The 24046-nt window shown below is 34.7% G+C and overlaps 2 long non-coding RNA genes, 1 other non-coding gene and 1 pseudogene across 3 annotated transcripts; 1 reads left to right on the top strand and 3 right to left on the bottom strand.

Moving 5' to 3' along the window:
• Positions 1-416: 416 nt before the first annotated feature.
• LOC130215050 (uncharacterized) lies at positions 417-11623 on the bottom strand (annotated as a pseudogene).
• Positions 11557-11628, top strand: trnaa-ugc (transfer RNA alanine (anticodon UGC)). Its single transcript has one exon. It is a non-coding gene; the product is annotated as a tRNA-Ala (tRNA).
• Positions 11629-11732: 104 nt separating this feature from the next.
• LOC130215225 (uncharacterized) lies at positions 11733-14017 on the bottom strand. The gene is made up of 2 exons (XR_008835679.1): positions 13941-14017; positions 11733-11933 (listed from the first exon to the last, which is right to left on the bottom strand). It is a non-coding gene; the product is annotated as an uncharacterized LOC130215225 (long non-coding RNA).
• Positions 14018-14026: 9 nt separating this feature from the next.
• Positions 14027-16447, bottom strand: LOC130215224 (uncharacterized). The gene is made up of 3 exons (XR_008835678.1): positions 16424-16447; positions 16130-16284; positions 14027-14106 (listed from the first exon to the last, which is right to left on the bottom strand). It is a non-coding gene; the product is annotated as an uncharacterized LOC130215224 (long non-coding RNA).
• Between the last annotated feature and the right edge of the window lie 7599 nt (positions 16448-24046).

Raw genomic sequence — 24046 nt, 5'->3', positions numbered from 1 at the left:
GCTTGGTTATTAAAACAATTTGACCACAAGCAGAAATGTCCATGGGCCAATGGCATCACCACATTGACATATTGATTCTATATTGATTCTACTCAAATAGACATATTATGTATGAGTATATGAGTAGTACTCTTATACATGTGTATATAAACAATATATATATTTAAATACTGAATATATAAAGAGTTATCTGAATTGATCTGAGTTTATCAGTTTTTTTCCTAAAATTAGCTTTTTTTTTCCACCGTAGACCCCTGTGTGTAGGTTTAGTAATTTCACTTTTACTGTAATGAATTTGTTTGTTTGTTTTCATTGCATTTAAGTGAAATTGCTCATTATTGAAGTAAAATTAAGATTGCACTTAGAAAAGCAACATATATCAGTTGTAAGAAATAAACCAGCTGGACAAAATTGAACAAAGTCAATAATTATTCTGGCATTTAATTAAAAAATAAATAAACACTGGTTATTTATAAATATCACTATGTCTGTAGAACTTCAAGATTTGGCATCCTTACATAAAGTGTTTCCACAGCTCATAACTGTTCCCCGCACAATGTTTCATTTATGAAAACATGATCAGTAGCAAGTCTGTTTACGCTCAATGATAAATGAAACCCAATGCAGTCATTAAAAGCACAAGTACATTGCATTAGATAGCATTGACAAACATAAATAAAAATGTAAAAAAGCTTTATGGTCAAAAAATAATGTATAATGGAATCATGTATATCTATATTTTGCCAAATGACAGAATACAGACAGATTATTGATCTGGAAATGTATGGCATACCTAACAGCAATTTTTAAAAGCTTTAAAAAAGGAATGAAGATGAGTGTGATTCTCAGCTTATTTTTTGTACTTTGTTTTCAACTATCTCCTCTAAGTCGTCAGTTGAATTGCGCTTCTTTGGAGCCTCGATGAACAAAGAAACTTCCGGTTTATCCTCTAAAATCTTCGATGTAGTTAAGCCAGTGTTTGTCAATTCTAACTCCAGGCTGTGGCTCTCCAAACAGGCCACTGTATCGGATGACACTAGCTCCAGCTCTGTGGATTTTAGTTTCTCATGCTGCTCAGTGTGTAGCTGTACATCCATGTTCTCCAATCCTGTTAAAGGTCCACTGATGGCTGTGGTTTGTGTCTCTTCTGAATCCTCATTGAGCTCCAGTGCCTCCTTGTGGCCATTGATTGCCATGACGTGACCAGTCCCGCACAGGATCTCCCTTCTGAGCGAAGCCAACTGAGCCTGCAGGAGCTCCTTGTGCTGAGCTTCAAGGCTTTCCATCTAACAGTAGCAAAGACAGAACAAGGTATGCAAGTTTAACAAAACTTTAAAGGGGACCCATTTACAAGATGTAAAACAAGTCAGTGAGTGTGTATATGAAGCTCAAAATACCCCACAAATAATGTTTTTATAACTCTTTAAAACTGCCCCTTTTAGGCTTTGACCCTAATTGTGCCATTTTGGTGACTGTCACTTTAAATTCAAATCAGATTGTGCTCTTTTCAAAGAGGGCGGAGCTACAAATGCATATGTGTCAGCATAGTGGCAGATTCGAAAACAAGACTAATGTCCTATAATAATGAGGAAGAGATCGTCACCAGTAGGTGTGACATGTAGAAAGGGAGCATGTCAATCAAAGTGTTTCTGTAGACTGTTTTTATGAAGTATGATTATAAATAGTTTAATTAATACATTTTTACCTTTAGATGCTGGTTATATTCGCAGACAGTTGCCATGCAAATGTGTTTAAACCACTTAAACTCCATATTTTTGCTCAATAGGTCCCCTTTAATACACATTTTAAAAACGCCATGCATGTACAGCTCCTACCCATTTGAATGGGGAAACATCCAATTCTTTAAGCTTACAAAATAACTAAACAGTATCAAAAACATATTTGACATGCTAGATCTGCCAATGTAGCTCTAGGCAAGCTTTTAACGACAGCACCAATGACATGATGATTTTATCAAATAGCGATTGGCTGTTTTATTTGGAAGACGTGACTATTCAGTCACAGAGCGTGTTGCCCTTTCTGTCTTTGTGAATACTTGGCACGATACTGTGAAAATATGAAATGTGTGATGTTGAGTTTTACGCAAACTATTTTTCTTCTTATTATTATCGTCATCTATTTTTTTTAAAAATTTTATACAATGATCATACTAATATAAACAGGCAAAGTAGATATTTTTCTGATATTTTAAATCAATTAAATTAATTGAATTAAATTGTAATTAATTAAATTCATTTCTGGCAAAAAAAAGGTCATTGTGCAAACATTTACATTTACTTTCATTTAGATGAAGCACTATGAATGACTGAAAGCCTCGGCAGATAATCTGATTCTTATTTGTTGTTGTCATTTTCCTCTTGTCTCTACTGTTTGTTCGTTTATTTATGTATTGTCACGTCATCAACTTATGGCTATTTCTCATCTCAAAATCTGCCATTATTATTTATTTTTAGCTCTTTGCTATGAGGCACTTTAGATTCACCTTTGGAAAGTTTATCCATTAGCATAACAGTACCTACTGAGACATCTGATCACATCACACATATGTTTGGCACCTAAAATATAATTTATCCTACTTCTTTCTGCGATATGGATATTGCATTTACTTTCATTCATTTATTCATTTTCTTTCAGCTTTTTCCCTTTATTCATCAGGGGTCACCACAGCGGAATGAACCGCCAACTTAACCAGCATATGTTTTACACAACGGATGCCCTTCCAGCTGCAACCCAGTACTGGGAAACATCCATACACACTCATTCAAACACATACACTACAGCCAATTAAGTTTTTTCAATTCACTTATTGCGCATGTCTTTGGACTGTAGGGAAAAGCATAGAGCACTTAAGTGTAGGGAGCACTGAACACGAACAGGGGGAGAACATGCAAACTCCACACAGAAATGCCAACTGGCTCAGCCAGGGCTCAAACCAGCGACCTTCTTGCTGTGAGGCGACAGTGCTAACCACAGAGCTACCGTGTCACCAATTTACTATCATCTCGATGTATAATTATAATCATTTACCAATACAGTCTGCTTTTCATTTAGAGCACTTACAAGTTTGGCCACCTTTTGTTGGCTGTGATCAGGACATTGATAGGCTTGCAGTTCCTCAAACATCCTCACATTAGATTGCACTAGGCTTGCGACCTAACAATGAAATGAAATGGATAAAAAGAATTATTTAAATACAAGTATAGAAGAGAAATTGTGTAACTGATACTCTTTTTAATTAAATAAATAAATACAATAAGGCTACATGTAAACCAGCCAAGTATACCTGTTCTTTGAGCTGTTTAATCTCAGCTCGTAGTGTCTTCTCCATGCTCTCCTTCTCCTGATGAAGTGTGTCGATCTGCTGGTGAAGCTCCAGGAGACGTTTCTGCAGCAGTGTCTGCTCCAAACTTTCTGCTTCCTAAAATTACAGAAACAATATGTTTAGATTAAGTTAAGACTGCCACTACGTATATTTCATATTTTAGTGTATTTTAGATTATTTTGGGGATGCAAAGGTTAATTTTCACTTTTCAGCATTATTACTCCAGCCTTCACCATCACATGATCCTTCAGAAATCACTTTAACAAGCGGATTTGGTGCTGAAGAAAACATTTATTATTTTTTTGTTGATGTTATTAATGCTCAAAGCAGTGGTGTCTGGCTTGATAATGGACTATAATAACTTTACTTGAATTAGCTGCTGAAGAAAATTACACTAAATATAATCTTTTTCTTGGCTGGACAAAGATGATTAATCACATCCAAAATAAAAGTTTGTTTTGACATAATATATGTGTGTGTGTTGTTTACATTTAATATGTATAGATAAATACACATATACATGCATATGTTTGAGCAAATGTTTATATATTTTATATCTAAATATAAATATGTATATGATGCAAATTGTTTATACATTTAAATATTTATGCAAAAAAAGGTTTGTGTAGTTTTGTTTTTATGCATGTATGTATGTGTGCTATCTTTATATAATAATTATATATAACACACACACACACACACACACACACACATATATCTTATGTCAAAATAAACTTTAATTTGGATGCGAATAATCTTTTTCATTTTTTATTCAATGAAGGTGCAGTATGTAAGTTTGACACCCAGTAGTTGTACTAGGTATTGTATTCCTGGATCAAAACAAACACAGGAGCAGGTTGCCAGATTGAGGTCCAAAAGTAGGGAGTCTGACGATAAACCGTGTTCTAAATAAAAGAAATGGCATGCAATAGAAGGAATATTTTCATACTAAAGGAGTTTTTGTTCTAACCAACACATGAAATTTATATTTCAAATACGGCTTCTAATTCTGGCAGCTGACAATGATCACCTCAGGTACACCTCAATGTGCTTTATTTAGTGTAAATGCTAACAATGTGAGTTTGAATGCCATTTTACATGGCATTTATTGCCATACTACTGAAAGCAGCAGCAGCAGATAGTTCACCTCAAATCTTGAAATAAAATAAACCGTTTGAAATTGAAATTGTTAAAATTGTTAAAGAGGTTTAATATGTACTAATTAGATTATAAACCTTACCATTTCATGAGTGAGTGTATATTCTGTGCTTCTGAATGGCTGTATTTAAACTTCTGTTGTTTCATCTGGTGCAAAAAGCCAAATTGCTTATCACTGAAAATCTTGTCACGTAGCATGTTGTTAGGACACAGGGTTACAATGTAACCTGCTCACCTAATGTTTATGCTCGTAATATTTATATTATTTGCTAATTAATAACCTCATGTGGAACGCTGAATCTGCGTCTCATTTCGGAGTCTGCTACTGTCCACCAGAGGTCTCATTTCAGTCACGGGAGCATGCTTTGAGAGCCTTTCAGAATGAAATACGCGGTTCTCCAACAAGGCAAACCGGAGTGCTGAAATATAATTGGCTAAACTGGCATTGGGGTGGGTTAAAAGAACCAAAACAAAGACAGCATCCCGGCACGTAACAGACATTTTTAAAGCAGAATAACTGACTTTAGCATAGTTTTTCAGATAAACAAAAATGTTCACTTGGCATGTTTCTTAAACATCTTCAAACATATTATAGTATTTTTATGCTTTAGAAGAGTCAAAAACGTACATACAGCACCTCCAATCTTGTAATTAATATTAATAGAAGAATTGCATTCTTAATTTTATTAATTTTTATTGTTAATTTTTTTCTGTAATTTAATTCTGAAATACTATTAATAAAAGCATATTGAACAGTGATTAATAATAACCTGTTCAGTAAGGATACCAGTAGTTGTATCATAGATCACACTGCTTCCTTGTCCATCAGGATCCATAAGAACAAGAGTCTGTGTCCCATCAGATGAACTTTGGGAAGACTGCACCTCCTCCTCAGCACCCAATGGGATGCCATTTCTCTCAACGTCTTCCTAAAAGGCAAATGAGGCTTATGGATCATCACTAGTAAATAATATGACCTAAAGCTATGATATTCCAGTGTGAGTTTGTCTACCTTTGGCTCCACAGTCAGCAGTGTTTCAGTGCCAGTGGTCAGAATGGGCTGTGTTAAGATGGACCCAATGCTTGTGCCATCTTCACCTGGTCCAAGACCCACTGCAAGGCCTTCATATGCTTTCACGTGAGCTTCTGAGCTTTCACCGTAATACTGTCGGCAGTTTACATTCTGAGGAAATATATGAACATTATTCCAACTAAAAATCATATTCAGAGCAGATAAACAGAACACAGCTACATCTATAATCATAGAAAATTTGTAATCATAATGTTTTAAAAGATGTGTACTGTCAGCCATTTAGAATCAGCCACATGCTAAAGTCAGTTCGACTTCATTTACAGCATATAGTGCTCTATGTCAAACAGAATATTTTATAAGCAGCTTCATGTTTTATTTAAATTGCAAATATATAATATTAATGGGTGACACGGTGACTCAGTGGTGGCCTCACAGCAAGAACGTCACTGGTTCAAGTCCCGGCTGTGTCAGTTGGAATTTCTGTGGAGTTTACATGTTTTCCCCGTGTTCATGTGGGTTTTCTCTGGGTTCAGTCCAAACACATGCACTATAGGTAAATTAGATAAATGAAATTGGTCATAGTGTATTTGTGTGAATGAATGTGTATGGATTTTTCCCAGTATTGGCTTGAAGCTAGAAGGGCATCCGCTGTGTAAAACATGTGTTGGATAATTTGGCGGTTCGTTCCACTGTGGCAACCCCTGATGAATAAAGGGACTAAGCCGAAGGAAAATGAACAAATGAATGAATATATAATATTAGTGCTAACAAATTAACAGATTAATCGCATCCAAAAGAAAAGTTCATATTAACAAAATGTATTTTATTTGTGCATACTGTGCATTAATTATTGTATAGCATATTTATATATTTATATATTTATATATATATATACACACATGTGAATATATTTCTTTCATCAATTATACTCATGTATATATTATGTAAATACAAACTTACAAATACTACAACTTTCAAAAGTTGATTTTATTTGCTATTGTAAACATCAATGTTTTTTATTCAAAATATAAAGTCGTTATGCCGTTACTTCTGTGACCATTTGAATATTTGTAATAAAGTCTAAAAGTCCCTTTAAGGCAAGTCATTCCACTCTGCGTTCATCTTTGAAACACCTCTCGGCAAGTATGCTCAGGCATTCTGTTTGAATAGGGAAACATCAAATTCTCCAAAAACTGCTTGCCAAGCTTACGATTAAATTTCACATTAGGAATCAACAATAAAATTAAACAACAACTGTTCCTTTAGTTTCATTTCTAAACGTCCAAATCACACAAAATCTGCAGAAACTCAAGTCTGCTCCTCCCCCTCCCCTAGAGGATGGTCAGTCTATAGCAATCACTGATTGGCTCCTGTACAAAAAGGCGGGGCTTCATTCACCATATTGACCATTGCTCTTTTTCCTATTCAAAACTATACGAGTAACACGTCTTGTGTATTCTATAGTCTTTGGTCTAAAGTGATTTTAATCCATACATAACGACTGCTCTTTTTGGGTCAAAAAATACAGATCCTTTAAAAAAATAATTGAGCATATGCAAATTGTGGTCATTAAGAAGATGGGATTATTTGAATTGATATCAAAACCTTTTTAACAATCATGTAAATCTTTTTTTGGTAATGGTACTGACTATACAAATTTCATGAAATATGAAACAAAGTTGGGGGATCACGGGGGCGCAAGAAGGTTGCTGGCTCGAGCCTCGGCTGGGTCAGTTGGCATTTCTGTGTGGAGTTCGCATGTTCTCCCCGAGATCGCGTGGGTCTTCTGCGGGTGCTCCGGTTTCCCCCACAGTCCAAAGACATGTAGTACAGGTGAACTGGGTAAGCTAAATTGTCTGTAGTGTATGTGTGTGAATGAGTGTTTCCCATGTGATGGGTTGCAGCTGGAAGGGCATCCGCTGCATAAAACATATGCTGGATAAGTTGGCGGTTCGTTCTGCTGTGGCGACCCCAGATTAATAAAGGGACCAAGTCGAAAAGAAAATGGATGAATGAATGAAACAAAGTCGATTCTATTATAAATTGAAGTCAATAAAATAATTTAAAGTAGCATATGACATAATATAGCACTTGCTTTTAAAAATACATTTCATTCTTGATGTGAACGGGCCTTTAACCCTGTGTTATGCAGCAATTACCTGCGTGACTTGGATCTGGAATGTGGTGTGAGGATTTCGGAAGTGTGTTTTATAGTGTTTGATGGCCTCGTCCCTCCTGTTGAAAACCATTTCTGCAACGGTAACAGTGCCAATGCGCACCTTTAAACCTCTTTTCTCCTTTTATAGTGCCCACAATTTCACAATGGATACAGCAGCGCAGCACTTTCAAGCCTGTCCACAAAAAGAGAAGTGTATGAGAGAAACTGCATAAATCATCATACATGCTAAATTCTGTAGCAACACTGTGCCTTACCAGCAAACTCAATGCCTTTGTCCACGTGTTTGATGCGGAAGTGAGCTCGCAGGATGACCGGGTCTTGATAAGCCTCGGTCACAGCACACAGCGGACAGTGCATGTGCACACCTTTTTCCTGCCCCAAACACTTTTCATCCTGGCACACGCACAGGAGTGTATGTGTGTTCAGTTCCTCTGACACGAACAGACGGATGGGCCTAGAAAGACAAATTTATAAATGATAGTTTATAAATGATGAGTCACGCTTTAGTTTGGGGATCATAATGACCATATTTCAAATTAGAGCTGCACAATATATATCGTTTTCAGCATCGATATTGCAATGCACAATTAGATAGTTGATCACACACACAATTCAGAATACATGAGGTTTGTGAAGTCACTGCAGAGTTTAACCATCACAGAGCAAAGTTTTCATCTGTATTTTTTCACAATTTCAATTTCAGTAGTTATAAGCATTTCGACACAAAACAACAGTGCTGTTTGTAACATTAATGTAATTTTCTGAATGATTTATACAATGAAGACCATGTTATTTTACATTAGATTTTTAATTTCTCTACCTCAACACTGTTCTCAATCAATACATTCTCAATCAATCTAAATTAATGAATTCTTTCCAACAGATTTATTCAAGTCATCTGGTGAAATTGAATTCATATCGCAATATACAGATGAAGTCAGAATTATTCGCCCCCCTGTTTATTTTTTCCCCCAATTTCTGTTTAATGGAGAGATTTTTTTTCAACACATTTCTAAACATAATAGTTTTAATAACTCATTTCTAATAACTTATTTATTTTATCTTTGCCATGATGACAGTAAATAATATTTTACTAGATATTTTTCAAGACACTTCCATACAGCTTAGTGACATTTAAAGGCTTAACTAGGTTAATTAGGTTAACTAGGCAGGATAGGGTAATTAGGCAAGTTATTGTATAACAATGGTTTGTTCTGTAGACTATCGGAAAAAAAATTGCTTAAAGGGGCTAATACTTTTGACCTTAAAAAGGTTTTTAAAAAATTAAAAACTGCATTATTCCAGCCAAAATAAAACAAATAAGACTTTCTCCAGAGGAAAAAAAATATTAGACATACTGTGAAAATTTCCTTGCTCTGTTAACATCAATTGGGAATTTTTTAAAAATAGAAAAAGAAAATTAAAAGGGGGCTAATAATTCTGACTTCAACTGTTATTGCAGACGGTGCAGCCTTATTTCAAATCCTTTAATCCTACCCCTTTCCTATTAATAAACAGCAAATTTAGATGTTTATTAGTAAATAGTTATTAGTTAATAGTTAGTCAATAGTGTGAGTTGGTCCCCACATAAAAAAGTGACCTAAATAAGTAGCCAATTTTTACCATGAATCACTTTCTGACAGATGCTCTTGGCTGGGATATTTAAAAAAACAAAAAGTTGAAGACATACAGATGGGATTAAAATTTTTTCTCTAAGTGGGAAAAATCTGTAACTAGAAGTTGCTGGTCATTAAATGTTCACGCAAGAACACATCTGTTGAAGTCCTGTGGAAAAACAGCTGTGTATAGTGACTGGTCCGTTTGTTTACCTCTCATTATTTATTCAATATCTGAATACTATTTTTGCATTCAGGGTCTATTTGAGCTTTTTTTAAATATGTATTTTTAGCTAAAACCATATGGTATCTTATTAGGAACTTCTCACTAATTAGTGAATCATTTCAGTTTTTGAAAGTTATCACGTTTTTACCATACTATTACCACTGTATTATTAATTTGTTAATAACCAAAAAATGTCAATTTGTTTAAAATCTCAACATTGTACGAACCACACATAGACTTTTTTTTCGATTTTTGAAATATATAATTGAATGACATTTTTAAGAACATATAAGCTGAAAATTACCAGAATTTTATCAGTCTATTTCACAAATAATTGTTTTAATGTTAGTTAGGCTGTTAATATAAACATTATTTTATACCCTGCAAAGCAGTTGGGTCTGATGTGAACAGCTGCACATAAACACCAATCCTGACCACACTGTATTATAAGCTATTTTTACAAGGTAGAGTTAAAGCTGCTCTATGCCTGCTCATAAAGCTCATAATAGCCAGACTAAATTATGCTGACTCTAAATGACTCCATCCTCTTGTATCAAAGCATACAGTGGTAATTTAAGTGAAAATACATTTATGTAATTTCCGGAATTGAGGTAAAGTTGGTCTTATATTCGCACATTCATTTAATGACAACTTGTGACACGCTCCCTATATTGTTTGCCATGGTACTTTTGAATATACAGTCTGAAATCACATGCAAGTATGATTTGAAAACATCAGGCAGCACTAATTTAATTAACTGTGAACAATGTTGTAGTACTGTGATAGTCACTGGCTGCTAATATGATTTATACTATTTAGAATATGCAAAGAATACTTCTCTGAAATTATATTATTAGGTGAATATCTGAATTTGTGAATATAAAAACTACTTTACCTCAATATTTTTGCAGGCAGCTGTCTAGAAACTTTCATGCTACTTTAGAAGTTCTTCTCTGACACCTTTCCATTTATTTCAGACACAAAATACCTTCATAAACAGCATGGATGATTTACTTTAAATCAACTTACATGATGTTACTTCAACTGGAAGTAGCAGCTGTTTAACTTTTCATATAGCCTTGAAACCGCTTGAAACGTTGTTATAGTATTAATTCTTTAAAAGCCCCTTGTGGAAAACATAAGAACTGCTAAATAACAACCAATGAAACTTGGCCCTGACAATATATGCAAAATAATTACCACCTTTATCTCAAGCAGTCTAAAAGAACTCTTGTTTGCAAAATGACAATATACATGTAGGTGTTGTAGATTAATTTCATGTACTTAAATGGGCCCAATGCATGTCTAACAATGGAAACGTTACATATATTGTACAAGGCCTGCAAATAGTTCAGTTAAAAGTCTTATAAAATGACGTAACATTATAATGAAAATCTTGACCACTGCACTAAATTTCTTTGGTCCAGAAAGTTAAAATCTGCACGCTGCGTTTGAACAGTTTAGCTAACAACTTTAGCAGGCTAACAAAAAACTCGTAACATTTCACGCCTAAACTTCCACTCACCACAAAAGCGGACATGCTGTTGATATTACACAGAATCCGCTTCAAAATCCGCCGGTTGTTGTAGTCTTCAGCCTATGAAACATACCATTTCAGAGCGCTTGTGTGTGGTTCGTCATCTTTGTGTACACACATTCACCTGCGGGTTTCGTCCAGATATCACCGATGAATGCGGTGACGAAATGTCATTATCAGAGTTCACCGTAAATGAATTTCATTGGCCACCATCATATTTTGTGTAATTTTAAACCAATCAGGACCCGATTCGATGAGTAAGGGGGGTGTCGACGCTGTCACGATGAATGCTGCGCGTACACAGAGAAAAGATTTTAAAATCCTTGATATTCGGGATCCTTAAATATCTAAGGATACATTTTTAGTATTTTGTCACGAGAATTTTTGCTAATAAGTCAGTATATTGATGTCATACATGTGGTATTTAAAGTTTTGATGGCCATAAGTACATAAATTTTCTACAGGGGGATGTAGCTCAGTGGTAGAGCGCATGCTTTGCATGTATGAGGCCCCGGGTTCAATCCCCGGCATCTCCACTTTTCGAAAATCTGTTGATTTCGGTAGCTCTACAACACGACATTGAAATAAAAAGGAAACAATGAATAATGAACATCATATATGTGATCATAAGGTAAACAGATTCCTTGTAGACTCAACAATTTATTAAGGTACATTTTCTTGCAATTTTCTGGCTAACCACAAGAGGTCTGTCTCTAACTGACAAGGTACAAGTCTGTCACTCAGGTGGGTTGGTGTAAAAGGTCTAAACATAAAACCAGTGAGCTGAATTCCGATGCACAGTATCTTCTTGATCTCTTCATCTGGCATCTGGCAGCAAAGGCTACAAATAAAAACAAAACAAAACAAGAAATGTAGCCACTGTCTGCACGTTACAGATTCCAAACATTTAAAAATAAAAGATACAAAATGTAGACAACATAGAGTGCACAGCATATATAAGTACACACCCTCACAAATCTATCTTTTAAATTTATATTTGTAACATGAAGCTATACAATATATATATGTGCATATACAAACTAGTACACCCAAAATTATTTGTTATAGAAAAATATTAAATATAAATTTAAAAAGAGAAAAATCAAGAGAAGCAAAATAAATAAATAAATATATAAAAATAATTAGTTAAAATTTTGTAGTTTGAATTTAATTGTATTATCTTTTAAATCTATTATCTTTGTAATATCACTGTTTATACTGTACACTATGACCTCAAGTGGTTCCATACCTTTATGTTGAAAACAAAAAAGAAGATGATTTAAAGAAAGATGAAAACCTTTAGCAATTGATTTTAAGACTAGGGAAAACTACATAAGTCAATAGTTACAGGTTTCCTGCATTTTCAAAAAACCTATTTTGTGTTCAACAGCGAAAAAAAGACACTAAACAGTTTTGATACAACTGAATGTTGAATAAATGATTAAATTTTATTATAAAAAACACAATACTGGCATTCATCTCGAAACAAAACAATGGTAGTGACCCATTTAAGATGTCTCACTGCAGGTTATTTCAGTTAGGACAGCTCAAACATGAAATTAAATCTAGGACTAGCCTTAAACCTCATTTGAGAAACTGCAGGGTTATGTTTCCCAGAATTTAAAATGTTTTTGAAAAGTGTGATATTGATTTCTGAACTAATTCTAAAACTCTTGTGTACTGTAAAAATGAATATAAACATTTGAGAATATCTTTCCCCCCAAAACATTCTCTCTCTATTAAATTTAATCAGCAGTTTATAGAATAAAATAAAAAATTATATTCATAAATCCAGATAAACTGAGCATTTTTAAGTGGTCTCTTAATTATTATTATTTTATTGTTATTTTTTGTATATTATTATTATTATTATTATTATTATTATTATTATTATTATTATTATTATTATTATTATTATTATATTATATTATTATTATTATTATGACAAGGATATATAAATGACTGAAAATATATGCTCACCAGTCACTTTATTAGGTAAACCTGTCCAACTGGTTTTAATGCAAATTTCGTATCTATCGGCCTATCACATGCAGCAAATGTACAGTTCAAACCGAGCATCAGAATGGGGGGAAAGGGTGATTTAAGTGACTTTGAACATGGCATGGTTGTTGGTGCCAGACAGGCTGGTCTGAGTATTTCAGAACTGCTGATCTATTTGGTGTTCATGCACAACCATCTCTAGGGTTTACAGAGAATGGTCAGAAAAAGAAAATATCCAGTGAGTGGCAGTTCTGTGGGCACAAATGCTGTGTTGTCATTACCATCGAGGTATGCAGAGGAGCATTTCTAACGCTCAACACATCCAACCTTGAGGCGGATGGGCTATACAGCATGCAGAAGACCTACACCAGTGCCACTCTTTGTCAGCTGAGACACGGAAACTGAGGCTAGAGTTTGCCACATGCTCACCAAATTGGACAATAGAGATTGGAAAAAACACTGCCTGGCTCTGATGAGTCCTCGATTTCTGCTGCGACATTCGATGGTCAGATTTGGCATTAACAACATGAAAGCATGCATCTATCCTGCCTTGTATGAATGGTTCAGGCTGGTGGTGGTCGTGTAATGGTGTGGGGGATATTTTCTTGGCACACTTTAGGTCTATTAGTAACTGATCATTGTGTAACCCCACAGCCTATATACACTTCCAGCAGGATAATGTGCCATTTCATAAAGCGCGAATCATCAGTACCTTGCTGAACTTATGCCACGAAGGATTAAGGCAGTTATGAAGGCAAAAGAGGGTCCAACCTAGTACTATTAAGGTGCACCTAATAAAGTGGCCGGTGAGTGTATATTACTAAAGCATTTCTCACGTCATACTCACCCTGTTAGTTTCATTTTCAAACTCTGGGTTCTTCCATTTATGATTGGACAGAATTCTCAGCACAACCAGTCCAAAAAATAACAACTAAATGCCTAATGAGTTTGCAAACAGAGCTTCACCAGGCAGCGCCGTATATGGTTCTGTATAGCTTCCATTTCTCCCATTTCTGCTGAGACACAATTGGACAGAAACAGTGAAACAGATACAAACAACTCAGACATTGTTAAAATAAACAGAAAAATAAACAATTACAGGGTAGTTTCGTCATAGTATGAGCTTCCCACACAGCTAATTCGTTGAGAAAAAGCTGTTATTAATCTGAATGAATAAACTGCAGTGATTTCATGGATGTAGTATTGACCTATCAGTAAGCCCCTTTCATTAAAAGCAGATAAGCCAATGGCAGTTAAGCATCGGCTGCACAGTGACAAAAACTCAGTAATTAGTATAATATACTAATTAATATAATTCATGTAATAAACAACAGTTATTGCCAGTGTCATACTGATGATTCAGAAAGGTTTAATTATTCAAATAACATATTGCTTCATTTTAAAATATAAGGACATTTTAAAACGAAGGAGTCTTTAAATTAGATTATTTCCATTGAGTCTAGGGACAGAAAGGTGGACATTTCTGTAGAATGACCCATTTGTTTAATGAATGGACCAAACTTTAAGTGATTACTTCATTGATAATCCTCTATGGAGCAGCACAAAAGAATCACTGAGTCAAAATTGACAGCCAAAGCAACAACGATTGGAGGAAATGTCATTACAGTTCAATGTAATTTAACAAGCACAGTTCAGTAATGAACCTCTAGGGAAACACACTCCAGATCTATCCAGTTTGTGAATCATTCTTACTGGTTTCATTAAACAAAAGAAATGATTAATTTAGGATTGACTCAAAAGAATCATCTGTTCACAACAAATTGGATCATGTTACTATTTCTAATGAATAAAGAATTCCAGTTCATCTGTAGGCACACAAAGTCCTTTGACCTTACAAATTTTTATTCTCCTGAATGCAACGTGTAATTCCCTTTTTCAGATTTATTACAACGAAATACAGAGTTATACCCTTGGTAATTCAAAACGCGTTTCGGATGTAACTGTAATTTGATTACCATTACCATTTAAAATGTAATTCTAACAAAAACAGTTACCTAAATATTGTTTTTAAACATGTAATGCCATTACTTTTATTGTTGGATGGTTAGGATTGGACAATAATTGGCTTAGATACAACAATTTGAAAATCTGGAATCCGAGAGTTCAGAAAAATTTAAATATTAAGAAATTGCCTTTAAATTTGTCCAAAATAAGTTCTTAGCAATGTATTTACTAATCAAAAATTTTGTATATTTACTGTAGTACATTTACAAAACGTCTTCATGGAATATGATCTTTATTTAACATTAACTTTTTTTAGTATAAAATTTGTCATTCTGACTCATACAGTATATTGTTGGCTATTCCAACAATGATACACAACATTTTTTGTCAGAATGTGTCTCACACAGAGAAATTACATGCATTGCTCCGGTGTGATTTCAACAGAGTGTAAAAATCTTGATGGTTCCTTGGATCTCATCTATCAAATCTAATCATTATTTTGTATTTTCAATTGGATTGAAATCAGGTGATTGGTTTGGCCATTCTAAGCTTGATTTTCTTTCTCAAAAAGCATTTGAGAGTTTCCTTGGTTGTGGTTTAGAACATTGTCTTGCTGAAATGTTCTGGTTTCATCTTCATCTTGATAATGTAGATGTTGGACAGCAGCTGATATTTATTTATAATGAAGAAGGGCAGAGGGTTGCTGAATAACTACTGAGAGATTTCAGCTGCTGTCTAGGTTTTTATTTTATTTTATTTTATTGCACGACTATGGATTTCTTTGGTTGGTACTAACATTTTCAAGTCAATAACACCTTCAAATTTTTTTCTGAGAAAAATGGTGACGTGTTCAATACTTATTTCCCCCACTGTAACCCTTAATGGCAAATTTAAGTCCCACTTGAATGTTCTTACAAAAAAGATGGCCCTACTGTGTCCAAAATGTTTTAAAAACATAGGGACAAAGTATTGTCCCAGACAGCTGTCATTGAGGACAGTTACCGATTGTTTGTCCGAATTAGTAACTAAGCGGGCCTTACCGATAGATAGGTCAATTGGATAATGACTCACAGTGTCAGCAGTAGTTTCTCATTGATCCCGGACAGGCTGGCGATAAGACTCATGATGAAGATGGCAGTTCCTATCCAGGCATGGAGAGGTTTTAGACAGACTCTAAAAGCCAAAGGGCTCCAGGGTAACAAGAAGGCACAAAGACCCCCAAACCACTATTTGGTCAGAGGAGAAAAGCACAGGAGACGATGTCAAGCATCATTCCTTTGAAAACTGTTGGAGTTCCACATACTCACTGAGCTTTGTCAAACATGAAAATAATTTGACATGTCAGTCATGAGGCTAGTGCTATACCTGCAGAGTGAATAAGGCCACTGTACACTGTTCCTATTTACTATGACCTTTTATGTGAAGCTGCTTTGACACAATCTACATTGTATAAGCGCTATACAAATAAAGGTGAATTGAATTAAATTTAATTAATAATTCTGACTTGTTTGTTTGTTTTTGTTATTTGTTTAAATGGTGTTGTAATTGTAACATCATTTTTTTGCAAGTATGCTACTTTTTTTAAATAAAAGCAGTAATATACACATATACACACACATATACATATACATTATACACACATATATTATATATACATTATATATAACATACATTATATATACATATATATATATATATATATATATATAATATATATATATATATATATATATATATATATATATATAATATATATATATACAAAAAAATTAAATATATAAAACACGAATAATTCTACATGCATTTCGAGACGCAAGGATTATAAATCTATTTCTCTTCTCAGTTTTACATTTAGCGAGTGTTTCCGTGACGTTGTTTGCTCGTTTCTCAAGTTTATAGATTGTAAAAACACTAATGCTACATTTTCATATTAAGTATGCATAACTTTACTAATGTTTTATCCACTGTTAAAAAAAAAGGTAGTGCCGTTTAAGAACCTGGACCACAAAGCCAATCATAAATGTCAATTATTTGAGACTTTATTTAATTTATACATCATCTGAATATATTTGCTTCCCATTGATGTATCGTTTGTTAAAATTGGACCAACTGGGGTTGTGATACAACCATTTGAACATCTGAAATCTGCTGGTTTAAAAAAAAAAAGGTACATATTGAGAAAAAAACGCCTTCTAAGTTGTCCAAATGAATTACTTAGCAATGCAAAAAATATATATATTTATATGTTTTTATATATTTACAATAAGAAATTTGCTAAATATCTATGAAACATCTTATCTCCTTATACTTGTGCAACATAACGTCACACATTTGATTTTCTATTAACCCTTTAACTACCCCACCAGGAAAAAAAGTAGAAAGCATGTCAAAATATGGTCAACCATTAGGTAGAGCAGGCAGTTAAAGAGGCAATTCTAATCAAATATAACCCTTGTCTCTTCCCTACAGTTTATTATAGGAATCAACAAGATAAGGGCTAATCTTAAACATTAATTTTGGTTTGCTGTCTGTTTAATCTATAAAGTCAACGGACATTAAGTTGTAATGTGAAATTACACTATAACAAAATGACACACACACATAAAATATAGACATTGCATTATATTCTGATACGCATGACCGGAGGTTGAAAGTGGGATATCTCAGTTTTGACATTATCCACTCTCATTTACAGTGCATTCAATATAATAATATTTAATAATTTAATGAAAATCCACATATTTCCCTATATGGTATGTAAAACATAAGGAGATTCAAGTATGCCCAAACTCAGTCACAGTACTCATGAAAGAGTAGACACCCAGATGGTACTACATCTGCTGAGATTCTGAAGTGCGCATTCAGTGGACACTCTACTATCCTGTCCCGCGAGGGCACCATAGAGGATTTATGAATGGAAGTGACACGACACAACTGACACTGGTTGCCCATGTGATAATTACAACTGTGGCACATCCACAATAATAGTGGATACAGTACTTACAAATTTCCATTCATACTACAAAAAATACTAACATTACTGATGTAACTTCCGAATAAAATCTAGTATCTATTCAGACAGCACAAGATTTCAGATGCACTGATGGTCTGGAAGACAGTGCAAGTCTTTCCCTCATTTTATCAGTATGTAATTCAGATGCAAGTTGAATAACCTAACATTAGGTACTACATCATATAAACATTTTAAATTTGTCAATTCCATTTTATTGGATAGTGGCCTGAAAGTGTAAAAATGTATTTATTTATTATTAGACTCGAAAGCAGATTGTACTGTACAATTTTAAGTGAATATTTAGCAGTTTTAAGTTAAACTTCTATTTTGATGGGATGTCATAAAGAGGAGTTTCTTTGTGATGCATAATATGTCTATTGCTTTTCTCAAATAATATATTAGTGAAGTGGCTGGCAGAGGAGTGTTTAAGAGAATGTTCATGACAGAAAGCAACAACGCCTTTTGAAACAACCATCACATGCTGGTATGATGGTTTTGAAACATGGCTACAGGTTTAATCTGGTTCTTTGCTGATCAGGACCAGAAAATGACATGGAAAAAAACAGTTTAAACCAGCTCTCGACTAGCAAGTACCAACCAGTTTTAGCTTAAAACAGCTGTCATGTGTCAAAACCGTTTTGAGTATGTTTGTGTGTACTTATTATTAAAATAATCTGTTGTGGCTTAATATACAAAGACATTAGTCCATATATGAATTTAATTTAAAGCGCAGCCTCATTTTTCATTTATTCATCCAAAACTACTAGATGTATGCATTCCACGTCATGAAAATCATATAGTGCTATTATGCCATATAAACCCTTTGTCTGGTCATAGCATATGCATCTCAAACCATGCTGTCATGGTTTACTCACTGCACACAAATACAATCACAAGCGCACACACACACACACACACACACACACACACACACACAGATCAATACACAGATCAATACACAGATCAATACAAAACATTAAATTGACCAGTGCCATACTGGTATTTGAGAAGTCCAAAAACAAAAGCACAAACAATGGCCAAAAATGTAGCCAACAATGAATCCAACCAGCTGGTTAATTTAAATAAAGTCTTAAATATCACTGGAATTTCTGAGTGTAAAACCCTGGTGAAAAACAGGCCTAAAAGAGCACCAATACAGAATGTTACATTGCTCATAGAGCTATTCCTTAGCACACACTCAATATTTGCATGTACTTTAGGCCACATTCGACCTCATCGGGACTTGCATGAGCAGCTGCGTCATCAGGAGATCAGCAGCCAAAACACAGGCTGATGTGTTGCTCAAAGGATCATCATCAAAGTTTATATTAAACTTACCATATATGTGTGACTTTTTTTAACAGGAAATGAAGCATAGTCAAAGCCAGTCGCACCAGTTTGTTTTCTATGCATTACTAAGCCACGACTCCACCAGTTTAACAAAGCGCAAAATGCAGGATATACAGATTAAATATGTATTCATCGCCACCCGAAGCGAAATAAGGTACGTTTAAATGTACCTTTTGTTAAGTTATTGTAAAATTTGCTGGATATGTTTGTAAAATGAGGTAACAAACACATTTAGACTGCAGAGTTTTGTGTTTAATAAATGTTTAAGCATCTTGCCTTATCACTCAGGCTGTACTGTGATTTTTCTGAAGTGAAATAATAGCAGTACTTTATAATACATCATCTGTTTATGCAGATGCCAATAATAATTCCTGGCTGTGCTTACATTTACAGTATACCTTCAAAATACAACATATCTCTGTTGGCTCTTTTGTCAAATTCAATAACTTAGCCTAAATTTTATAAGCTCGGGAGGAAAATAGTTTCCTCTGTCTGGTGGTTTGCATTAGATAGCTAATTTACTCCAAGCTAAAATAAACCTGTACACCCCTTAAGTTAAAAATATTTAACAAGGCATCCATCTACTCCATTTGTCATAAAATATTTTAACAAACAAAGCATGATAATTTTGCACCTTATTTCAGAGTACATCATGCTGTGTGTCTGTGTGTGCGCATGTGTGAGAGAGCAAGCACTGAGAGCTGTGTATAAAAGCAGAGCTCATTATCATTTATGACCATTCCAAATATGGTCAATAAGGACCTTCTGATTCTAAGGGGATTTTATGGAGAAAAAATGAGAGTATAAAACAGTTTCTGGAGAATTTTTGAACTTACTTAAGCCACATACCTACTATCAGAGAACAATTTAACTTTTAAATTTAACTGAATCAATGCAGCATATGGCACCTTTAAAATGTCAAATAAAAACCCAACTAACAAACTTTCACAAGCGACAAGTCTCCCGAAGAAGAAAGAAACTGTTGAAAGGCTTTCATACGCATGTGCGGTGAGAGTCGTGTCCTCATGGCCATATTAGTGGCATCTGAAGGAATTCACTTTGTTCCACAGACCTTGAAAGAGAAAAGGCTCTGGCATTCAGCAATGAAAGTAGAGCATCGCTGGAAGAGACTGAACTCCCATACAGTACATGTATGCTCTTTACTTTGATCTTTTATGCTGCTTTATGCTGCGGTTGGGTCAGACAGTTTTGCAAACATCTTTAAGATATATAAATATATATATATAAAAAAAAAAAAAAAGAGTATAGAACTCTATTAGAAAAATACAGCAGTCGACGCATTTAATTTCCTATAGGTTTTATTCTGTTGTAAAGTTTGAGGTCAGATGTGTTATATTTATTAAAAAAGTCAAAAAGTTACAAAGACGCATTTATTTAATAAAAAAACTGTAATCGAGTGAAATATTATTGGTATTATTTAAATATTTTTTTGATACACATTTTAAAATGTTATCTATTCATCTGATGGTAATAGCAAAATTTTCAGCATATTTATATAGACACATTTTTGCCCACAAGCACTTATCGATAGAAGGTTCTAAAGAGCAGTATGTTTTAAATATCAATGTTTTTTAACATTATAAACATAGTATTTCACCATTTTAATCAGTTATTTGCATCTATATATTATATTATATTATATTATATTATCAATCAATTATCCGTTCAATCGAGGTTGATTTTCGGTCATTCTATGGATCATTCCCCTCCACACAGCTCTATTAATCACCACCTCTTTGAGTTCGCACATGCTCCTGTTGGTCTCAGATTTGACAGTAGAGCAAGCGGCAACCTCCCGCTCTCCCTCGTGAAGCAAAAACGGAAATCTGCTAGTCCTGGTTCCACAATAGAGCAGATTTCTATTGAGCTCAGTGTTAAAATGGCAACCTTTACAGCAGAAAAAAAAAGGTGTTTACAGCCTGGTACAAAGAACGATTTTGGTTCATATAGCTTATTAAGTTATATTAAGTCTGCATAATTAAGGGTGTGGCCACATGAGTGACAGCTAGATCTCACTGGTTGCAGTCACTTCACCTCAGCTGATTCCGGCTGATTAGTTGCTGAACTCGCCATATATATATAGTATTTTTGTTTTGTTTTATGTGGCTTTACACAGTCAGCTGCTTTTTGGAATTATTTCTTACTATTATCAGATGTTATGGCATGCTGTGTGCACATAATTGTGCTCACAAACAATTCACTTGCCCTTCATTTCCCAGGTGAGTGAAATTATATACTTATACCATATCTTTATTTGTTTTACTTAAGATAATTTATTGTTTGTATTTTTCTTTAGAACTTGAATGCTCTCCTGAATCTGAAAGATTGATTAGCTGTAGGCTATAGAACAGTCATCTGAAACTTTGTCATATAGTTTTATGCCTGGATTTCATTAATAGCCTTGCAATTACTAACACAGAATATATCTGAAGTATTTGGAAGTAATTTGTTTTTCCCTCCGGTAGAAAAAACGTCTTAAGAACAATGTTTAGTGGCTGAAAGCATTACAACAATGTTTTTAAAAGACTAAATATTTTACTGATATAGTGTACAACCAAGCACATGTGGTCAGAACACAAACGAGTCGCAGGTAATGAAGTTTTAAGCATTTCTGCCAAAGAAAAGCCTGTCTAAACAAAATGCTAGCAGGCATCTGTAGCTCCACTCACACTCTGCCTCTTTGCCCTTGTTGGTGTTCCCAGGTCGGTGCGATGATGTGTGAACAAAATGGCGATGGTTGGCCACACCTACTTGAAGCTTCTTTTGCATTCTTCAGAAACCTATGGGTGATGTCATGGATACTCCGTCCATATCTTTTACAGTACTCGAGCCAACGAGTTCTTGGGCAGTCTTTCCTTCTACCTCCACTGACCATTTGCAGTATGACTGCCTTCTGGAGTGAATTGCTACGCATGACATGTTCAAAATAAGATAATTTTTGTTTGGTAATCTAGGCTTTCAGCGAGGTCTTTGGCTTGATGCACCCTAGGACTTCTTTGTTAGTGATTCTCACTGTCCACGCCATGCACAAGTCCTGTACCGTCTCGATTTATTCACTGTGGATCTTTATGCTGCATCTTCCATTCTCTGAGGTCAACATCACCTTCATTTTCTTGATGTTCAGGCGCAACCTCACCTTCTGACTCTCTTCTTGCACTTTCAGGCTCCAGATCTTCTCTGCTTTCGGCCAGTAGGATGGTGTCGTCGACATATCTAAGATTGTTGATGTTCCTGCAGTCAATTTTCCCTCCGCTTTTGATGGCTTTCTGATATTCTCGTGTCTTCTCCATGAGCCACCTGAGGTGATCTCACCTGATGTTGTCCCTAGTGCCTCTTCCTTTCTGAAAACCAGCCTGTACATCTGGCATTTCTCTACCGATGGTTGTATCGAAGTGATGTTGAATGATCTTCAGGAGGATCTTGTTAGCGTGTGGCATCAAGGCGATTGTGTGATAGTTAGAGCAGTCCTTCATGTTGCCTTTTTTCAGTACTGGGATGACCACAGACATGTTCTCCAGATGCGTTGACAGCGCCGTTAGTGCTGCAGTTGGTACTGGTTTCTGGAGCTCTACTGGGATGCCATGAACTCCAATTTTATATTATATTCTATTATATTCTATATTCTATTATATTCTATATATATATTATATTAATAAAAAGCCTAAAATATACATCCTAAAATCTACTTGAAAGTCCACATAGATTTTTTTGCACATTTCAGATTGTCCTGCAGGGATTCTTATTTGAATGTCAATATATGATCCTTTAGCATTGGATTCAAAACTTCAACCAATATGGACTGCCACAGCATGTGAACTCTTGTATACTTACCAGCCTTTAAAACATTCCATCCACAAGTCACTTTGAAGCTGCCAATATTTACATTTTACATACAAGCCTAAAGAGGTCTTTCGGTGGCCAGCATTGCTCCAGGTATGACCATACATTTAATAAAAGGCAGAGTACAAACATGCAAGTTTCTCTATTTACTAAGTACAGCCCCTAGAGAAGTCACTGCATCAAATAGACAGTCAATCTCATTCAACATATGAACATGTAATATTATCTGTAAGTTGATGTAGATAAAGGCATCTGCTAAATGGTCCTGGTTTCTACCAAGGTTTTCCTTCACTTTTGTCAATTGGTGAAGTTTTGTTCCTCGTCACTGTCACCACTGGCTTGCTTGATTTGGGACTTGTGGAGCTGCGCATGGATGAATTTTCTCTTTACAGTTTGGACTTTCAGCAGTGAGATTTAAACCACACTGAATTGAACTAAACTGAACTTCAACTCTGAAAACTGGACTGACAGTTTCAATTTACTAGAACGTCTATGTAAAGCTGTTTTGACACAATCTACATTGTAAATGCGCTATAGAAATATAAATGAATTGAATAAATGATTAAATGTAAATGTTCTGATTCAGGGTTTCTGCAAGTTACACCAAGTAAGACCTTTTTAAGACCATTATGAATGAAATTTCTGACTTATACAGGGCTAAATGCTAAGGACTTTTTTTTCCCGAATATTCCAGTTAGAAAAGATTTTCACTTGCCATATTAAAAATTATTAAAATCTAATACATTGAATAATACAATATGAAT

The sequence above is a fragment of the Danio aesculapii genome, chromosome 21 (genome assembly GCF_903798145.1).
Source record: "Danio aesculapii chromosome 21, fDanAes4.1, whole genome shotgun sequence".
Classification (NCBI taxonomy): Eukaryota; Metazoa; Chordata; class Actinopteri; order Cypriniformes; family Danionidae; genus Danio; species Danio aesculapii.
The sequence above is the reverse complement of the archived record's forward strand: the minus strand, read 5'-3'. Positions and strand labels throughout refer to the sequence as shown.